The sequence below is a fragment of the Festucalex cinctus genome, chromosome 17 (genome assembly GCF_051991245.1).
Source record: "Festucalex cinctus isolate MCC-2025b chromosome 17, RoL_Fcin_1.0, whole genome shotgun sequence".
Classification (NCBI taxonomy): domain Eukaryota; kingdom Metazoa; phylum Chordata; class Actinopteri; order Syngnathiformes; family Syngnathidae; genus Festucalex; species Festucalex cinctus.
In genome coordinates, this window is record NC_135427.1 from 1132990 (window position 1) to 1155087 (window position 22098).

The 22098-nt window shown below is 42.0% G+C and overlaps 1 protein-coding gene across 7 annotated transcripts in view; it reads right to left on the minus strand.

Moving 5' to 3' along the window:
* Positions 1-22098, minus strand: part of raraa (retinoic acid receptor, alpha a) — a 170142-nt gene that overhangs the window by 99675 nt on the left and 48369 nt on the right. For all 7 annotated transcript variants that reach the window (XM_077503906.1, XM_077503907.1, XM_077503904.1 and 4 more), the window contains one exon: positions 17182-17321. The gene's annotated coding sequence lies outside the window, so the exon portion shown is untranslated. The remainder of the gene's footprint in view (positions 1-17181; positions 17322-22098) is intronic.

The window sequence follows — 22098 nt, forward strand, 5'->3', positions numbered from 1 at the left end:
CAGTTTACCCACTCACCTGTTTGTCTCCAAGTCCCACATGGCTCTTTTTTTTTTTTTTTTTTTTTTTTTTGCTCATCAAGATCAAGCTAAAGAATCATTAATCAAGGAAGAAGCGGAACACAACGCAACATGCAGCATTTGCTTTTGGGGCTACCCACTGTAACCATTCAGCTCAGTCAATATTTGCAGGAGGCTATGGTTACAGAAAGCTCCCACATGCACATAAACACACGGGCCTGGAAGGTACACGCACACACGCACGCACAAAATGTCCCACTCGCGCTCAAAGGAGGTCGAAGATACAAAGGGCCATAGATCACCGATACGAACGGCCCGCGGCAAGCTCCTTGTGTCTCACTTTTTTTTTTTTTTTTTTTTTTTCTTCTGGACATTTTTCCAGCTCTGTAAAAACATGAAGGGCTGGGCTCGATTGTTTACACAGCTGGCTCCATGGAGCGGCTTGCTTAATATGAAATATGAAGAGAGTAGAGAGGTGAGAGGGGAAAGAACTCGGAGGAAAATGGCGAGCGGAGCCAGGATAGAAGGGCGGGGAATCAAAGGCTGAAAGTGGCCGGCAGTGGAGGACGTTAGAGGGAAGTATAAGACAGTAAAAGAGGCATCATTAAAGGGATAGTTCGGATTTTGGGACATGAATACAGCTGATCGGCGTGCCTTCCGCCGTAATTATAACTTCGAAAAGACAAACGACTTGTAGATTAGTGCGCGTCTATCAGCTGTATGCAGGGCGCCGCGCAGGGATACGAACGAACAGAGAAATAGTACCCGGCGGTAAAGGAGTCTGACTTTTTTTTTACCAGGGCCATGTTTTGTGATGCAAATGTATCACTCTTTTGAACCAAAATTGTTTTTTGAAGAAAAACACTTTATTTCCGTGATCCCAGCCAACTTGCCGGACTACTTTCCTCTCGACCAAAACTGGACCAGAACTCGTGTCACGGAATGCTGTCAGGGGTAAACCAGTGCTGATCGCACACTACTAGAGGTGAGGATGAAATTGAGATTCATGTCCCAAATCACTTTAAGAAATAAAGGATAACTAGAATGACGGACTCGAAACTGTAACGCATTCAGAGTTCAACCCGAACTACAGATACTCACTGGTCAATATCTGAAACAGAGCTGCAGCTAGCTATTGAACATCACCGACAAACTATTAATCTTTGGTGGAGGTAGTAATTGAGGGAGGAAGAGCGCAAGGGCAGCACAACAAGGAGCAGAGAGCGTTGAGGTTTCCTTGTGGTGAGTCATGCCTCCTGCGGTCTGGGGTCCATGTTATTCTTTCACTGCAGTGACACACCACTTTCGTTCGGTTGCTCTCGCCCCGCCTGGCCCAACTGCTATTGCCTCACCGCGTTTGTAACCCTGAACAACAGCACAGTGGATCACTTCTGGCAAAAAAAAAAAAAAAGATTTGTATGCAAATGACTGACCTGATTCTGACAAATATATGAAAATACTCCCTTGAATTGACGCCATTCCTCAGTCAGAAATTCTCATTAATCATTTGATCTGACATACATACCATATATGGGTAATTATATTCTACTCACGGGGAATGGAGACCAAAAAAAAAAAAATTGTTATTTGCTTGACCTTTTTTTTAAATTTAAACACGACATCCCCGATAGAGATTTTAGATTTAGACAGAATGTCTGCGACAAGCCGAAACAGGCGGAGCATGATGAACATGTGACATGTATCCAATATGTTGTGACCTTCTGTGATGGAAGTGTTGCATGAGCATGTGGCACACAATGGGAGTCATGTCGGGGGCAAATGTGTTCCGGGCTCAACTGGAAATTGGTCGAGACGAGGGGCTGTCGCTCTGGTACGGTGAGCAGATTATCATTGAAGCAAAAATTTGATACTATTGGTCGGTCCCCACGTTCTCAACATCTGAGAAGTGTCAAGATGTGTGAAATGACGGTTGTGGTACATCTACAGTGTAATATGTATAAAATAGCAAATATGTTTGTGGTATTAGGTGATAAGCATTTATTTTATATTATAATACTATTCGAGGAAATACCCAATTATATTTGGTCACAAACTATTTGTGCGTCAACTTCTAGCAGATGTTCACCCCAAAATTCCGGAGGTTTGGCGAAAGTCAAATAACGTCAAAGTCACCTTGCTATATTTGGACACGATGTGGACTTTTACCAAGGACCTGGCAGGAACACTTGTTTCATGTCCAGTCCGACTAGACAGCCTAATTCAGACATGTTCTCATGTATACTGCAGTTTATGAAAAAGAGGATTGACGGTTTTGTGTGAAATAGGCTGTGAAATCATCGGAGGCCATTTTGTAAACACTCGACGGAGTTAATAACCGCGAGGTCAAGCGGGCTTTGGCAAAACCCTAGAAACAACACAATACACTTAAGAAAGCACGTAGAAGCTTGTGCATAGTGCGTGTGCATGTGTGTGCGCGTGTGTGTGTCATGTGAGTGTTCGCGAGGCGACACCATCGCCAACCTTGTTCCAGTTAGCCGGAGAGGCCCAGTGCAAATGAAGACCACATTTCTGCGGACGACTCCGAGAGACCGAACCACCCTCTACCCACAGATTCAAGGAGTATATGTAGTCAAAACAATGCATTATCATAGTCCAGGGGTCCGCCATCTTTATTGTCAAAAGAGCCATTTTAGGCAAACCATTGAACATTGTGATGAACAAAAAAGTACGGACATATTATGGCAATTTTGTTGACTTTTTATGGTTATAGTTTCTGCCATTTTTTTCTGCCTTTTTTTCTATCAATTTTCTGACATTTTTGACAATTTTGTGGACATTTTATGGTAATTTTTGGGATTTCTTGTTTTGGTTTTGGACATTTTATAGTTTTACTTACTTTTTGAAGTTGTTTTTATTTGTTATTTTACTTTTTTGGCTATTCCAAAGACATTTTATGGCAATTTTCTGTCTCTCTTCTTTTGTTTTTGGACATTTTATGGTTTCTTTTTGAACATTTTATTTTCTACTTTTTTAAAAAAAATACATTTTTGTACTTTTTTCGGCTGCTGTGTACATTATAGGGTAATTTTCTGCTCTTTTTGGATCTTTTTGGACATTTTATGCTATTTAAAAAAATATATATATATATATATTTCATCTACCTTTTGTCCGACATTTTTTGAATATTTAATTATAAATTGTTAATTTATTCAAACAATATTTTATCTAAAAAAAATGTGTAAACAAATAATAATTTCTACAATTTTTTTTTAGAGATCCACAGGGAGCCAAAAGAGAGGGACTAAAGAGTCATGTGGCTCTAGAGCCGCAGGTTGCAGACCCCTTTCATAGTCCATACCTCAACATATGCACCTTCAACCCAGATATTTACATTACTTTGTAGTCCCACAAGGGAACACAACACAGATCGCTCAAGAGGATGTTTCGGTTTTCCCCTCGCAAACGCACACACACACACACGCAGACGTGCGTCAGCTGTGTATGTGCTCACACAATCAGCATACATCCGCGCCGGCACACAAGGCTGTGTCACCTTTGAATACCTATATCCAGGATGTCAAGCTAACAATGTTTTGAGAAAGACTGGAGCGCATATTTCAACACAGAAGATCCGATGACACGAGAGTGAATGACGCACTTAAAGGCAGGGCCTCTTCCTGTTTATGCCGCCGCTCGCCCGCTTGAGGATCAAAAAAGATGTGCGGCTGTGCCCTCTTAAGAGACGGGCCAGAGTTTGGACAAGAGTTTCCATAAGCAGTCCAAAAGCAATAGCCACGCTATGATGTGATGAACTCATAATACGGTCGTGCATATGCACAATTACCATGCTTGATTGTGATTGTGCAAATGGTGGAATCGTGTTCACAGGTGAAAGCAACCGTAAACGTGTCAACGTGTTGATATCAAGCATTAGGGTGTGAAGAGAAAGCGCCACGGCAAATGTCACCGCATGTCCAGAGGGGCTTGTTAGCCTCTAGAAGGCTACGTTCATTCACTTGGATAAATCTATCATAGTGAGTTTATACCTGGCTGAAAGTGTGCATATTCACACTATAAGGCTTCGAGCTGGAGTAATGTCAACTACGAACCCTTTTATCCCATAAGAAATACAAACAATTGTGAAACAGTACACCATCAGTTTGCATGTTCACTGTTGCTGCTTGACCAACATGCTTTTCTTACAGTCGAACATCCACTTAACTCCTTCACTGCCATTGACGTGTATAGCCGTCATTGGCAGTGAATGAGTTAATACTATAAAAAAAAAAAAAAAAAGCAGTTGAAAGGAAAATCTTGTTCCTAACTTGGACTCGGTCTTGGTCCCTAACCTCCTGAGTGTAATTAGCCCCTGTTGCAGCTCCTAAACTTGTCCTACATTACGACTGGTAAAATGTATGTTGTAGTAGTAGTAGTAGTAGTAGTATCATTAGTAACATGCCAACACAACTAGGTGTTGACAAAATGCTGTGACCTTTCTCCACGCATAAGCTCGTAAACACGGACAGCATGGATCAGATTGAGTAGCCCAGAGGTCACGCTACAAATAGAAAAGCTTTGAGATTAAGAGCATGCATTAACCAACACATATGGATATCGGCTTTATATGTGGTTACTTATACACAGTCTAACGCCGAGATACAGCCAGCTGGAGGCACGAGAAAGAAAATTGTGATTCAAAAATTAACAGCTGGATGGAGCCAGGTTCAAACAGGCGGATTTAAACATAAAATATTTAATAATAATCAATATATTCAGCTAGAAATGTCGGGAGGGGGAGGGCCATAACGTGACAAAAGTGACTACACAGAAGTCCCATTTTTGTAATATAAAGATACTCAATATGAAATCATCACTAAAACTTCATTGTATTATATCTTGACGATACAGATCCAGTGCCGGTATTGGCCCACCCAAAAAGACTTAATGCAGGGCCCTCGAGAGCAAGAGTGTGACACCCATCCCACCACAGTTAATCCCCCTCTAATAGAAACACATCAACGAAGACGCATCAAGCACATCTCTCCTTGTCCTCTCTCACCTGCGCTCACAGAGTCATAAAACTCCCATTTAAAAATGCATGGGCTCCATAAGCTGCCAAGCCTTTCTATTAACTGTGTTATAGTGTAGCTCGCTATAGCTGCTGACGACAGCCGGGGAATTCAGCTTTCCATTAGGACGGAGGGAGGCGCGGGTAGATGAGATGCTCGGATGAAGGATGAGAAATGAGACAGAATTGAGTCATTTTTCTTTTTGGCACGCCACCGCAATCTGACGCCTGGATGCTCGAGCGCGCGGAAAACGGGAGAGGTTGTGAAATAAGCTAAGCAGCACATTTGCTAATAGTTAAACCATGTGTATTTATTTGCGCGTATTTTACGAGGTTTTGCGCACCTGCGCGCCGAGCTGCCTCTGCGGCAGTGGCAAAAGATGGATTGATTGGAGTGTTCCTCTGAGATCCCCCCCCCCAGTGTCCTTAGGCGCTCACCAGATGACTATTGATCGGTTAATTGATTGATTGGCATCTGGCCGACAAAGAGTCAACAACATCATCGCTCTTCCGTGGCCCCCGCGCGACAGCAAATTTAAACAGCTACATCCTGAAGACAAACGTTTGCACAGAATTTGTTTCCCCTCAGGATGACGTTCAATAACTCTTCTATGCCAAAAGTTGTGGTGATAGTATCTAGCCTGAAAAGACACTTACACTTCACCGGAACTTCGAAGAAAGCGCTAATATTCAGCTGTAAATCCGTCATAATCAGAGCACGTGCTCATTTATCAAACCCTCTCATCTGCGCGTCCTTGAACGTGACACTAAACATCAACCTGCACTTGATAAGAGCATCTGCTTAATGCCTTTGAATTAAAATGTAAATGAGATTTCAATAGTTTGGGTGCGACTCCTACATGCCAGCCTGCATTTTTCCCCTCATAGTTCACCTCTCCTCATCCCCGCCTCCCTTTGCGTCTACAAGTCAAACACGAGCTATGAAAATTAATGAGCGAGCTGCTAAAGCAGGGGTGACACTCGGGAACAAGGCTCCTGTCCCTCTAATGGACCATATAGACAATGTCGGACGCATTTCAATTAACAGACAATGGGATTACAGGATATAATGACACATAGGGAGGGTCGGCCGACACGTGACAATGGACCACGGTGGACGAAAAGGACTTAATAGGAAACGTTAAGATGACGACAGCGTCGAAAGGGGTGAGTGACACCAGGGAGAGAAGCTGTTACGTCTTAATGCACCGCTGCCACCGCGATGAATCGCCTCCACCGATGGGGGAGGGACACCATCTGAAGGCCGCTAACAGCCGCCGCTGTCAGGCTCACATTAACCTTGAGAACAGCCAGGGGACCGTGTTAGCCCCGCTGACCTCTCGGCTTCGCGCACACACTCACACAGCCCTGTTGTGTCCACATGTATGACTGAAGGGTGTGTGTGTTTGTGTGCCTTTGTCAATCCCCTCCCCAGTGTCTTATGAGCACCATCAGTGGGATTAAATCAGTCCATCAAAGGCTGCAGTGAGACCATACAGGCTGTCTGGGCTGAAGTGAATTCACCTAAGTCCTCCCTTTTGCCCCCTCGGGGTTAAGGTCTATGTAGACCAGCAATAGCACTCCCAAAGCTAATTTTGTGTACACAGGTGCACACACGGGGGACCAGATGTGCTCATTTGACAAAGAGGATGGAACGTTTGTCTAAAGTTGATGGAATATAAACAAAAACGAATGTCTTCCATCTGATCCGAAGATGGCTCTGAATTAAATTGAGCTGGGATAATATTTTGGTTTTCGCTGGGCTATGCAGAGCAAAGAGAAAAGAGAGCAAATATTTTGGAAACACAGTAGTAGTGGGGTCCATGTTTTGCTTTTTGGTCCGACTGACATCAAGGCTTGTGTGCTGAAAGCGCGACAAGAAAGTCACTTGAATACTGTGAAGCAGAACTGGAAATAGTGTTGTAGGGTATAAAAGGAAAAAAAAAAAAAAAGTCATCAGTAGCAGCTGGTCAATAGAAGGCACAAGGGTCGGTAGTCACCACATTACATTGCTTCAAGCAGTTGCGTGAAGCTAGGCCAGGGGTCAAAAACCTCGACTGTCAAAAAAGCCATTTTAGGCCAAATAAATAACAAAAAGTCTGTCTGGAGTCACAAAACCTTTGAACATTGTAATGAACAAAAGAGGACCCAAGAGCTAATTAGAGCTACACCATAACAGAAAAATATGCAACATCCAATACTTTGATTCGTTAATTCATTTTCTTCTACCTTTCACCTGTGGTTTTTGGACTTACTGGTAATTTTTCATACATTTTTAGACTTTTCTGCCTCTTTTATGGCTTTTTTTTTTTACTACCTATTTTGCTATCAATTTTCTGACATTTTTAGCAATTTTGTGGAATGGAATGGTAATTTTCAGGATTTCTTCTTTTGCTTTTGGACGTTTTAGGGTTACTTTTTGAACATTTTATTTCCTGCCTTTTCTTAAATCAATTTTCTGACTTAAAAAAAAAAAAATCTGACATTTTTGGGGCAATTTTATGGACATTTTATAGTAATTTGGGAGATTTATTTTATTTTTTTTCCTTGTTGAACATTATATACCGGTAGTTACTTTTTGAGCATTTTTTTCTCTGCCTTTTTATTAAATTCTCAGACATTTTTGGCAATTATTTCATGGACATTTACATTTTTTTCCCCCTGCTTTTACGCTTCCTTTTCGGCATTAAAATTGCCGGTTTAAAAAAATATTTAATTATTAAATTTGTATCGAAATCATTAAGTCCTTCCAAAGAATATTTCATTTAAAAAATAAAATAAATATGTAAAATATATTTATTTATACTCATTATTTTTTAGAGATCCACAGGAGAGGGACTAAAGAGCTACAATGTGTCACAATGACTCTGTACTGACTTCAACAGCTCACCTCACCTGACCGCCACTCCCCTCCCTGCTTACACTGCAGTTGCAGTTCACCTGCAAACAAGTCAGTTGCTGCTCATCTGCAATCACACGAGTATATCAGCAAAAATTAGCTCTCCCTTCATCAGCCAGAATTTTTCAGGACTTTTTTTGGATTGATCTTCGATTCTGTAGCCCGTTCCTTCCTAATTAATCTCCTGCCTGCTCTGTTCTGGTTTTCCAGCCCCTGCCGCTTGCTTCCGTCCACTTTTAGTCGCGGACTTCTCGCCTGTTTGGCTGCATCTACCTGGATTGATGCCCTCAAGTAACCCGCACTCAGTAAGTGAGAGCTATCCCTTCCTCGCTCCACATCTCCAGCTGGAAATCTTCACTCTCACACCGAGCCGCAGAGACAGCATCGACGTACTGCAGTTCTTCTGCCTCTTGCCAAACCAATCTTCCCGCTCCAAAAAAACACAATAAAAGTCATTATCCACTTAACGCGCCTTTGTTGTGCTGCAAATGGGTTCCCACACCCCGCCAAAACACATTGGGGCCTTTGTGAGACACTGGTGTGATGTCAGAATATTTACATAGCTGACACAGGTATCCATTCCACGTTTTAAAGACGGAAGTGATAGAGAAAAAAACAAAAACAAAACATAACCGCTAAACAAAAAACAAAAAAACATTCGAGGCACCTTGCCAACCTTGACGTATTTTTGTCCTTCACTCACACTCACAAGGCCTTGGAGGGTGCAAAAAGCTTTTAAAGTGCATTTGTGCCTGAGTGGCCAGAACATTGTGCACAGCGCTGCCTCTGCCCGCTGTTGCTTCGCCACATTCGACAGCGCAACTATGCATGGATTGGAACGATATTTTTAGCAAGCTGCTGACAATGTCTTGTCCCCAAATGGGTGTAATTGTATTATGCTGGAGGTGCTAAAAGCCTCAAGTTGGGGAAGCGCGTCACAGGAGGAAAGTCTTTAGGATGAGAAGCTTTGAAGAAAAGTAGGAGCAGCACATGAAGGAGGACATACATACAAAGTCAGCATTAAAGCGGGAGGAAAAAAAAAAAAAAAACTGCACTGAGAGGAGGAAGAAAGAATCCTAAGGGGCCGGTTTTCCAAGAACTCAAGTGAAGACAAAGGAGGATGATATTACATTTTGTGTCGGCGGGGGGTGTGATGGCGGCACATGTTGGATGGCGCGTTTGGTATCGGCAGCTCTTGAAGGTTCTTAACGGCCGCGTGATGATAGATGAAAGACTGAACTTTAATCAGAATGGCGCCTGAAGCATTTTCAGGGAGGTAAACAGATTATCAGTCAAGCCCTCCTTCCATCTTCCCTCTCATTCTGCCGTACTCCTTCCTCAGCACATGACCACTTCTGACACTGGCATGCCATTCGTCTCTTTCCCATCAGCAACCTTCCCTCCTCCACCATATGCCGCTCATTTTTACCTCCACATTGCTTGTCAGGAGGAGAGAACGCTCCTCCCCTGCAGTCCATCGAAATATCTCGAGTTGGGCTGGTACTTCAAAGCACCTCCTCATCCCATTCCATATCTCATGGCTTCATCCGCCATGAAATTATAAGGTGCGAGATCTGTACGAAAACACCGGCTATTCATAGGCTCTTGTTGTAATGGATTATTGCCTTTTTCCACTCGCCTGGATCATGTGATGGAGCTAATCTGTAGGAACGTACATTTAAAGAGCTGTATTGAAGTGGGGCAAAGGTAGGCGAGGAAAAGGGCTGAAAAGAAATTCCAAGCATTATGATAGATGCCGGTTCTCCTCCACTGTTATTGTTTGTTGTCTTCAGTTAAATTTAGACCTCTTATTCGCTAAACGTGGCTGCTAATAGCGATTGATGTGCGTTCAATACGCGGTTACAATAGGTTTGGAATTTCCATTCTAGTCAGTTTTTATTTTGTAATGTAGTTAGTTTTAATTAGTTTTTAAGAATGCAATTGTTCTTTTTTTTATTAGTTTTATTTTTTCAGTTTCGTTTGTATTAGTTTTTATATTTTTATTTATTTAGTTTAGTGTATTTCTTGTGTGCAGGATTTAAAAAAACATCACAGCAAGTATTGTGCAGCAAAAGTTAAACAAATATATGACTTTAACGCACATACAACAAATATAAAAGTCCACAGACTTTGACTTACAAAAAGCGCAGTTCTTAATACTGCTTCTAAAGTTCGATGCATAACAACTTCATCGTCTTGAAGTTGCCAACTTCTAAAGTGGATTTGTGGCTTGAATTCCTGTTGAGAAGTATTAAACCTGGTTGCGCTGTGTAGGGCTGGGTATCGACTCAAGAGTTTCAAAATCGATTTGAATCGATTCACTATGATTTTTGATTCATTTAAGACCTTCATGCATTAACAAGTTATGTTACATATATTTATATTTTATAGATTATGTATTTGATATATTTAATCCTTATTTTTTGTATTTGTTGCACTATATAAAATAAGTATGAAAGATCTTTATATTAAAGTTTGTCAAGGTTTTTTTTAATTTTTTTTTTTTACAAAGGACACAATATATCAGTGTTGTTTATTTGTATGTCTATGGCACCTTTGAACAGTAGATTTAACAACTCTATAAATTAAATTCAGATATTTACTTCAAAATGAAGATAATTGCTGAAAATGTGCAGACTGAGAACTATGTTGTACTCAATTGTGGAAATACAGCATTAACAGTTTCTCTTATCAGCTTTGGGCTTACGTGGCCGCTTTAGAGTGCCTCATTGTTGCGGCGTGGGAAAAAAAAAACAACAACAAAAAAAAAACAACAACATTAAGACTCAATGGAATGTATTCTAGCCAGTGCTGGAAACTCGTAAAAATGCATCCTTTACCAAACAGTACTACCTGGTGGAAGCTGGGCTAAGAATAGCCAAGTTTGTAAAGTCCAAGTGGCGTTGCCTTCTCACCTATCAATTGAAATCTATCAACTCTGCAAGTCTTGAGACAAATTCATTGAGAGTTGCAGGTGCCCCGACTGGGATTGCATTGTCACCGTTCACACTTCCCAATCAAACTCGACACATCACTAACGTTCCCTCATGCGTGAGTCGGTGCCGTGCGGAATCCGCCTTAAATACGTGTTCAAAGTTTCCTCAGAATTTTGCGGGGAATCAAGTTGGCTTCTAAAAGTGAGGAAACTTTACAGGCAGCTGCGCGTGAGAACAAAGATACATGTTCTAATTTGGGAGCTGTCAAAATGTATCGCTGTTATGCCTTCTTCTCCTACCCACCGTCATTTTGTCATGGAAAGAATTCAGGATGTTTCCTTGCATAATGATGCTGGCATCCGTGTTCTAGTTTGAATCGCATACAAAAGCACCTCGGGAGAAGGAAAATGCTAATAAAGCTATTAATGATAGATCAGCACGTAACTCAAAGTGGCAGCGAGCGAGGAGGCAGACAAGACGGGGAGCATCATCTTAAGAGAAATCAAGTGAATAAAGGAGCGAGTGGGAGTTTAGAGAAAGACGGACTGAAAAAGCTGCATTCGCTCGTCTGGAAATGGGGAAAGCTAGTTAACACGTAAGCACCCGCGTGGCTGTGGAGATAATGCACTTGTACGTTTAATGCACACATCATAAGGGGGTGAGCGTCCGTGTGTGAATTGAGGCCATTAGCTCGGTTCTCGGGGGATTTTTCAACAACTTCCCTCTCAAAGTACCTCCATTAATTGTTTTTTCATTATCTGGTACACTCGAGTGAAGGAAGATGCGGACCCCGTGAGATCAGAAAACCATGTTGATTTCATTCTGTGCGATGCACTACTGCGCAACGTATTAATCTGTGAAGGTGTACCTTGAGATATAATGTGCTCATCCATCAATTTAACGCAGCTCTCTTATCGCTAATGCAAGAAATGCGATCACTATTCTACATGTATTTTTTTTGAGAGGACTGTAATGCCGTCCTGACTCAGGAAGAAAAGCTGGAATCTGCAGCATTGTACACACACAACAGTAATGAGTTCACCGATGCTGCACACTGATTCACATTTGGCATTCGCTGGAAAAGGGCTAAGAAATCTCAGAGGTTTAATAATGTGGATGGAGGCTGCTGATCGGAGCCGTTGTGCGCAGTTGAAGGATGGAACGCTGCCGACTCCCGGCCAATCGAAGCGGCTCCCCTCATTTCCACGGAATTAAGGGTGGTTGAGGCGCACACAGCGCTTGACATTGACATTTCTTCCAGAACCAATTAATTTCATAAGTAGTAGTGTACTTACAATGGTTGCCAATACCACTATTGGCCAGCTGCTGGTGGCTCTTTTACGATCAATTAGAAATTATAAGAATAGAAAATTGCCATTTAATTCATGCGGTTTAAAGGAAAAATGCTGTATTGGGATATATATTGTAGATCTTTCTTTAAAATTATCTTTGTTTTCTGAGGGGTCATTTTATGTGTCAAAAGTACTCGTGATATCAGTACTTGGTATCAGTATCTACTCAAGGATTGAGTCCTCATGCTGAAAAAAAAAGATGGTATTGAACATCCCAACCCAGAACCAACACAGTTGTCTTGTGTTTTGTTTTTACGTTTAAAGCGGTCTGATGCAATTGGCCCCTCTGACAGCGGATGAAGTCCGCTAGAAAATGAACGAGGACTTTTGTGACTGCGGAAAACTACTCAAGTGGAGCCGAAAATGAGAATAATAGGTTCCTCTTAAGAAGGGAGGAAATGAACAACTGAAAATCAATAACGGGCTCGAAAGAGAGAAAAGGAGAGAGACAGCAGATGAGGCACGCATTGATTTTCGTAACGAGGCAGAGCGGTCGGGCCGCATGAACAATGGCGGCGAAACCGGCCGACAGCTCCAAACACGGAAAGTGAAACGGACAAGATGAAAACAAAAGAGAACACAAGAGCGTAACAAAGAGAGACAGGAAAGGAGGTGTGGGGTGGTGGGGGGGGGTGCAGAGAGTGAGAGGAAGATGCCTCCTTTACCTCCATCTCAATTTGCACAAAACTTTCATTACTACCAATTTGGACCAGGAGCCCGTAGGCTGGGCCATTAGGCGAGCCTGGCATCAATCAGCCTAATCGCCCTCCCAGGCCGCTAAATTACAGCACCCAGTTGCTTATTAAAATTTGTCGCCTGTCTCCCAACACTCGGCACCGTTGGAGATGAGATCCCCCATCCTCCCAGACAAATGGCTTCCAAAGAAGAAGCGGGACGAAAGATGGGACAGTAGAAGGTTAAAAAAAAAAAAAGAAAAGAAAAATGGGCTTGCCGAGACAGAGCGGATCAGAGAGAGGTTGTGGGGGGGGGGGGGGGTGGCGATTATCTGGTTTGATTTATACACTCAAGTAGATGTGCTGTGGGTCCTTGCACACACACACTCGACATCCCAACACAACACACTCTCACCCAAATTCAGCTTCCACTCTTGTCAAAAGCTACACACACACACACACACAGTTGTAAAAGGAGGTTTGCAATGCTTCCCATTGCACACTCAATCAAAGCGCTGGCCAGATAAGACACATGATGAATGGTGTAATTGAAGGCGGCGGCGGGGTAATGCAGCATCGCTCCAGGTTCAGGGAGGGGTGGGGGGGAGAAGAGTGGTGAGTAAATGATTAGCCCCTGGGATTTATTGTTATTGCTTGTATTATTATAAAATACTGGCACTGCCTGCCTCACCTATTGTATCACGCCTCCAGATTCACTTTTGGAGACTCACACTAATGGATCCGAGGGAGGGATTTGAAGTCGTTCCACATAAGTAAAAAAATAGAGGTCGGATCAACAAATCAAAAGGTAATTTAGCAAAGTGAGGCCTTTGTGAAAATGAGTACGTTCATTCACGGTCGCTTTTGGAAGCAGTTCTGGCGCAAAAAAATAGAAATTGGTGCCTCACAAACTCGCCTGATGACTACTTTAGGACCAGGCATTGCGCAATTTTAAAAAACTGCTTCTAAATTGGCTTAACTAATACATGACCTAAACTGACTATAAGGCAAGTTTCGCTTTGGGAAAATTAAGTATATTGAATTGAACTGCAAAAGTTTCAGTAAAGCCATATGACCCCTGTGAAATGCCAAAATGGGCAAAAATTAGACATGGGTATGGCTGTTATGCTAGGATTTTTGGGGCCAATTTAAAAAAAAAGAAAAAAAAAAAAAAAAAAAAGAAAGAAACGCTCACTTATCCAATCACAAGATGGATCAATATGTGAATATAACTTATGCCTAATGATGCTATTTTGAATTAAAGAGATGGTCAAATTAAACAAACAAAACATACCGTAGTTCTAGCTCTTTTAGTTGATGTAAATAAAATGGTTTTCTGACTTTTTACCAGTCTAAAAAACTATATATACTCTCAACGAAAAAAATATATACTGTGCTGTATAATAAATAAATTTAAAAACACTTTTATTGTGGAAAAAAGGAATGTAAATGAAAAAACACCATATGATGAATGAAAAATCATTTATAATAAACTAAAAATCATACCAAACGAAAAAAACAAACGAAAAAATATATATAATTCACGGAAATTGATTTCCATTATCGCGGGTAGTTTTTGGAACCTAACACCCGCGATAAACGAGGGAACATTGTTTATATATATTTTTTGTTTTTGCATGGACGTTGGTGCAGAGGCGGAACTTCCGCCTCCCAGTGCAAAGGCTTTCCACTCCAACAACATAGCTAAAAGTAGATTAGCTATGTTAACATACAGACGGCCGAACATCCTGGTTTTTCTGCAGAGGGACTTGCTATTCGTCTGTCCTCTGCCTGTCTGGTCCATCCGATGACCCTGATTTACTGCGCTATACTTGTCGGCGCTTAATCGCTCTTAATGGATCTTGATTTGTGGCACATGAGGAGATCTCAATTAGGGAGGCTCTCTAAGTTGTTGACCTTCTCGCATCAGTTGAACGACGAGTCTTAGGTGGCCAATTATTTACAGATTTGGGCGAAAAAAAATGTTAATCTTGTCGGACTTCCCCTCCTTTAAAAAAAAAAACAAGCCACGGATGATGTCACATGACACAAGTGGCCTTTTGAAATCTTCATCGTCCTCACGATGCTAAAACGCAGCTAAATCAATTGCAGTAGCACCGCTGGGGCAAAAAAACACAAACACATGCACGCATACATTACTGTATTTGCTGCACAATTGGTTGCATGAAGCGTGTCCAGTGTCAACACATACAGTGCATGGTAAACAGAACGGGGGCGGAAAAAAAAAAAAAAGCCACATGTGCGCACACTGTGCCAACCGTGACCTCAGAAAAAAAAAAAGCCTGTTCTGCAGCTACAAATAGAAGAGAATCATAGCTGTTGCTTTTGTCTCAAGGTTTAATTAGCACAGAGTTAAAAGCGCGAGCTGGCAGGGTGCAGTGATCCGAAATACTCTCGATAGTTTAAAAATAATTACGAATCTTTGATGCGCTTTTATTGTTTCAGCAAGAGAGAAACTGTTTTGTTGCCTGTTTGTTGGTCAGCAAGTTTTCACAGCATGGTGGAGCATGTGGTTAGGGTGTCAACCTCACAGTGGAGAAGGTTCTGAGTTTGAATCTGGGCTCAGGTTGATGGAACTTTGTCGCCCATTTCCTCTCTTTGTGGCAATCTTTCTTGACAATCTCGTCGTGTTTTTATGGTGCAATAAAAAAAGTAATTCAGTACAAGGATAGTGTACATGGAGATTCAAAACCTGATACCGGGTATCCGTTTTTCACTGCAGTGACCCTAAGCCCGACCTATGTATATATATATATATTGTGTTTTACAAAAACTGTTAACTATCTTTATAGATTCCTATGTACCTGCAGCCAAAAAGCAAAGTGTGGAGAGTCTCTGTTACCGAAATGAACAGGTGCAATCGATCATTGCCAGTAGCCTCTCAAAATATCAAAATTCCTTAATTCTCAGCCATTTTCTGTCCTTGTAGCAATTTGCTTCTTCTTTGACAATCTCGCCATGTTTTTGTGGTTCAATAAAAAATAAATTTTAAAAATCCAGTAATATCCTGTACATACAGTAGAATTTCGAAACCTAACACAGGGTTGCAGTTTTTCTGTTGCAGTGCATTGGTACATGTGTAGTGCTCAATCATTTGATGTGCAGGTGTGAATCGATGGTCCAGTTCAGTCGATTTTAGTTGCGTGAGACCTAATACTTGTTGTTGCGCTACATTAACTCAATGTATATATATATAAAAAAAAAAAAAAATTATATTTTAAATATTGCCATGGTCACGGTAGTTGAGTGGTTAGCACGTCCGCTTCCCAGTTCTGAGGTCTCCGGTTCGAGTCCAGGCTCGGACCTTCCTGGGTGGAGTTTGCATGTTCTCCCCGTGCCCGCGTGGGTCTTCTCCGGGTACTCCGGTCTCCTCCCACATTCCAAAGACATGCATGGCAGGTTAATTGGGCGCTCCGAATTGTCCCTAGGTGTGCGTGTGAGTGTGGATGGTTGTTCGTCTCTGTGTGCCCTGCGATTGGTTGGCAACCAGTCCAGGGTGTCCCCCGCCTACTGCCCAGAGCCAGCTGAAATAGGCGCCAGCAGCCCCCGCGACCCTTGTGAGGAATAAGCGGTCAAGAAAATGGATGGATGGATATTGCCATGGTCCCAAAATCATATTTATGTTTTTAATGCTTTTTTCTTTTAATGCTAGAGCATACAGAAGGCTTTGATGCAGCCTCTGACCTGAAGAGGTTGCTTAAAGCAATGGTAAAAAACGGCCAGCAGGTGACAGCAGAGCATAAGAGATCAACCAGGGCCATGTTGCAACGAGCTCTTTTCCCCATTATTTTCAACCGATTTGTGAATAATGATTAAACTTGGCTATATTTAAATGCTAATTACTGCAAAACGGAAACAGATACAGCTATACTTTTTTTTTTTTCCCCTGAAGGGACTCTAATCTTTCTTTTGTTAGGTTCCATGTTTTTATAGCAATAGAACACAATATTCTGTGGGCCTTGCAAAATCAGTCAAAATCAGTAAAACAGCCGAAAATGGCCGCGAGTGAATGAGCTAAACAGCAAGCAGCTTGCTAACAAACAAACACAAACATGGTGCTCCACAATCATACATTCCCGTCATCACTGCATTTTTTTCCTGAACCACTGTTTTTTTTTTTTCGTATTCCATCCTATGCAGTCTTAATGTTGTGGTAACATAAAAACTCAATTTAGTCACATTGCAGGGTGTGCGTGTGATTGATGAAATTGGTTCGTAGCTGCTGTACATAATCATTACACGCCGTTTCTACCTCTGTTGGTCGGCAGCGGCTTCCTACGTGTTGAAGTTCAGACTGATTAAGCGGCGCGCTGTTCAGCCAAGTGGGCATCCGGCCGGCAGACTGCCCGCATCGATTGCTCGGACCGACCTGTCTTCTGGAAGCAGAGAGAGCTGGATGGAAGGAAGAGAGTGGGGAGAGAAGAAGAAAAAAGGGGCAACATTAGCTTAAATGAAAGTTTATTAGCTGCATCAGTCAGTCAGGTGGAGAGGGGGGTTGCGCCCCGGGCCGTTCTCCATGCTTCCTCTCTTCCATCTATTTCCCCACTCGCCTCCTCCTTTCTCATATGTGTGTGCGCGTTTGCGAGGGGAGGGGCAGGCATGACGGGAAAACATTAGCTCGTTGGCAAGCCGCTGGTATACCATCCAGTAATTGGCTTGGGTAATGGTCATGTCCAAACAAATGGTGTGCGGCCTAACCTTGTTACGAGCAACCAACTGCTCCGCCCTCAATCGCTGGAGCTGGCGTTGGGATTGGCGCAGACATTTTTTTCTGTTTTTACTCAAACACACCCAAATGAGCTCTACTGTTTGAGAAGGAAGTGACTTTTTTTTTTTTTTTTTACGCGTCCCTCCCATGGCCGTCTGTCTGATAGCAAGCTGAGCCGCTAATGTCTGTGTGGTGTGTGCGGAATGGAAGCGCGCACGAGTCTATCATCTTGATAGTGCGCGAATGGCGATGAGACAAATAACAGTAGCGGCGAGCGGTGTGTACGTGCACGCGTGTGTCATGGCAGGCCCCCTCACTCAGCTAGCTATCATCTCCCGCCAGACGGGCCCCACCGAGCTGACCCAGCTGGATAATGAGATCCATTATGATTTACGTGCCAAGAGGACAGCGAGACAGAACAAAGACCAGCGCACACATAGTCGGGGTTTTCATGTCAGGGTGTGCGCTGATGAGCTCCGCCGCAGTTTCATGTTTCGCATCACCATTGTGCATTGTCCGTCACTTCGAGAACTTTGTGCAGGTGAAACTGGAGACCATCCATTTCACCCTCCGCAGAAAAACACAAGTTCACAGTTTCTCAAACACACACACATTGCTCCAGGGGGCTTTGAGGCAAAAAGCAAAAAAGTGAAGCGAGGATGTGGCGCATCTAAAAAAAAAAAAAAAAAAAAAAAAAAAAGTGGACCACACAACCTCACCCTGACTGATCGCTAGCCCTGCACAGCACTGCAGCATACTGGGGGATTAGTCACCAGGTATTTGTGTGCTTGGGTTTGTTGGTGGAGATCTGCAGTAGCTGTCAAGCGGCTTTCACAATCGCAGCTGGCACATACTGGTTGTGGGAGCCAACTATTTTAAATGAATTCCTCAACTTGACAAAAAAAAACAAAAAAACAAAAGTGACTTGGTCCCATCTCTCATGCCTGCCCAGTCCACATCTGGAAAAAATCCAACTCCTACAACTTGTAACGTTATTGTTGTCATCTACAGTTACTATGGAGGACCAAAACTGCCAAAATTCAAAATAACTAAATGACTAAATAAATGACTAAATAAATAAATTACTAAATATATAAATAAATGACTAAATAAATAGATAAATACATTACTAAATAAATAGATAAATAAATGACTAAATAAATAGATAAATAAACGACTAAATAAATAAGTAAATATATAAATAAATTATGAAATAAATAGATAAATGACTAAATAAATTACTAAATAAATAAATAAATTAGTAAAAGTGAAATAAAAACGGATTTATTTCCATTTATATATATTTTTTATATCATTTTCTAATTATATTTTTTGATATTCATTTTTATTTTCACTATTAGTCATTTATTTATTTATTTAGTCATTTCATTATTTTGAATTTTGGCAGTTTTGGTCCTCCATAAGTTACTGTACCCTTTCAAAGCTAGTTCCAACTGCTCCTCCAATAAATATCCATCACGTGCAATTTAAAAAAAATAAAAAAATAAAAATAAAATACATACACATAAATAAATAAAAACTCAAAAGTACAGCCAAACCACCTTGATCTTGTATTCTCAAACACACGCAAATCCTCTGCGGCATGCATTTCCATCATCAGGTGTGATCAGCACGACTGTCCACAAGCCAACATTCGCTCAACCGTGGCGGCCACTGCGCGAAGGTGCATCCATCCTCACGTTATGACACATTCCCACAGCTCAATATTGAACTTTTAGACCACTACATACACACACACTAGAACACGTGTGCAGGGTGAAAACAAGGTAGACAAGAAGGAGCTGACAAGTCCTGTTACAATAAAAAGGTCAACCAAATTAAATAAGCATCAAAGTGAATGAGGATGAACAGCACGCCGGCTTTGGGGGTGGGGGGGCAATGGAGGAGGGTGTCGCCGCTATGAAAATATGTAGCGCGATAATTGCTGTTAATTTAATTTTAGCTTTATTGCGGCATGGTATTTATACTCGATGGTAATGGGCTACTCTTCGGTTCGTCAATGGAATCTAAGACTGTAATATACATACTGGACATGGTAGACAGAAGAGTTAATGATTTGGAAAAATAATCTGAGTCCAATTTTTTTTTTCAGATTTTTGCGATCAGAATTTAACATGCGATTTTTTTCAAGGTCCTCTTCCTATGTATTTTTTTTTAATAAACACAAACAATAAATGGATCTGTATTACAATAAACAAACAGATTTATTATACATTTTTAATTTTTCTTATTTTTTATTTTTACGTTCTATGCAATAAGCAAGCAACAAATAAATCTGTATTACAATAAACAAAATCACTTATTATACATTTTTCTTAATTTAACTAGTCTAAATATCATATTCTGATTAATATTGCGGAACTACCCATTTTTATCCGTCCCTGGAGGCGGCCATTTTGCCTCTTGCTGTCAACTGAAAATGACATCGAAGTTGCTCAAGTCTCAGGTAACAACCAATCATGGCTCACCTGTTTTCTGAGTTTGGTCATGTGATATTCATAAGCTGGGCCATGATTCGCCATTACCTGAAAGTTGAACGACTGTGATGTCACTTTCAGTCATTAGAAAGTGACAAAATGGCCGCCCCTTAGATCTGGAGGACAAAAAAGTTGTGGTCCTTTTTTTTTCTTTTTTCTTTTTTCTTTTTTTTTTTAATTGGGAAAAATTCATTTGACATATAAATGAATTGATTTACGACCTTGGTCAGGGAATGGGCTAAACTCGCGAATGAAGGTACCAACGTATTACGAGATGATTGTGTGGTTCACCGCAAAACTTTGTTCAGTAGCAACTTTTTCCCCCCCAAATGAACAAATCCCTGCAGCAATGTTTAATTTGGCCAAGCATATGCTATATTTTGACATTAGTTAAAAGTGATTTGGTGAGCAGGGTATGTTAGTTTCATAAGATTCAAGTGAGCCTAAAAAAAAAAAAGATATGTGGGTTTTCTATGATTTACAAGAGTGCTGTGATGGATTTGCACAAGATGTTTTTTGGATTAGAGTCTTTGACTACTCATAAATAGCATGTGAATTGTATCTAATGTTTTTGGCTGGCGCAAAGAAGCCTACTGAATTTCATGGGATGTTTTTATGTTCAAAAAACATGCTGCAATAAAAACTTGTAACCATCTAGTCATTATCTCCATTCTGCGCGTATGCAGAGGTACGCTTTGCCTCCACTAAATGGTCAGCCGGTCGCTGGGCTATTTTCAATGTGTTTAGTCTGCTGGGGAGTCTCAAACCCACATCCACGCCGTTGCGGCACGACTCGGGCGAAGTGGCCGATCAAAAACCCCCGAGACGCACGCTGCGACCAAAATAAGTCCCTCGCGGCTGATCGCTAACACAACAACGGCGCAGCCTTAGATCTCAGAAAAGGTACGTCAATATTTCTCCGGCGAACCCCCCGCGGCATCTCAACGCCGCTTAACAAAACAGTTGTTCGCTCGCAGTGGTGCCAAGCCTAATCACTTCCTTCAGCGCCAGGTGGTTCTCATCGACGGAGGCCCGGCTTCTCGACGCGGCGGGACGCTCGGACGGAGGAAATTGTCTCCTCCGCGCGCGTTTATTGCTCGCGAGCTCCGCGAGAAAAGGCCGTCCGCCTTTTTTTTTATCCGAGGATCTTTGAGCCGCCCGTTCCGCTGCGCAGAAACATCTGCGTCCGGAGAAACAATTACAAACACCTTTTTCCTATTACGCCCCACCATTAAGCGCCATTGTGCGGAATGAGCTGCAGTCTATGGAATAAGTGGAATCTAATTCATGGCCTCTTTTTTTTCATGGGCCGCCCCTGCTGTAGTGGCTGCTGTGCTAATGAAGAGGATGAAAGAGAAGTCTTAATCAAACCGAGCATCTCATCTGTGGAAAGAACGAGTGGAGGAGAGACCTCAAAGTGGCTCCTAAGGGATGTTTGCGAGCGTGCAGGGGGAGGTGTAAAGGATCGAGTGCGTATTTGTCTGTTGTGCTATTATCTTGCTAAATGAACAGTAGCTCTGTAAACTGAGCTGTCAGTTAAACAAAATCTAAATAAAACCAGCATAAATGCGTGTCCCTGGGCCCTGGCGCTAATAATTGCTCGGCAAGCCCTCGGTGGGGGCGATCCCTCTCCACGAGCAGCCTCCGGATCCCTCCCGGGCTCGTCCGTTTTGGAATACCAGCGCTAACGAGGAGGGTCTGATTAGATTTAAATGTCAAGAGAGATAGGACAATACAGTTATCTTCCAAATTATGGCCCATTAAAGGGCCCAAGCAGTGCACCTCCCTCCTCGACTAACTAATCACCAACTCCATTTATCATCTGCGAGACAGGGGCATTATTTTGGAGGGCATATTCCCTTGTTTCTGATTCCTAGCCAGCAGTGTCTTTATCATAGGATCAGTGTACGATCCCGCAACGCCGTGCCGCATCATTTAGCACCCGTGTTCCGTTCAAGATGTG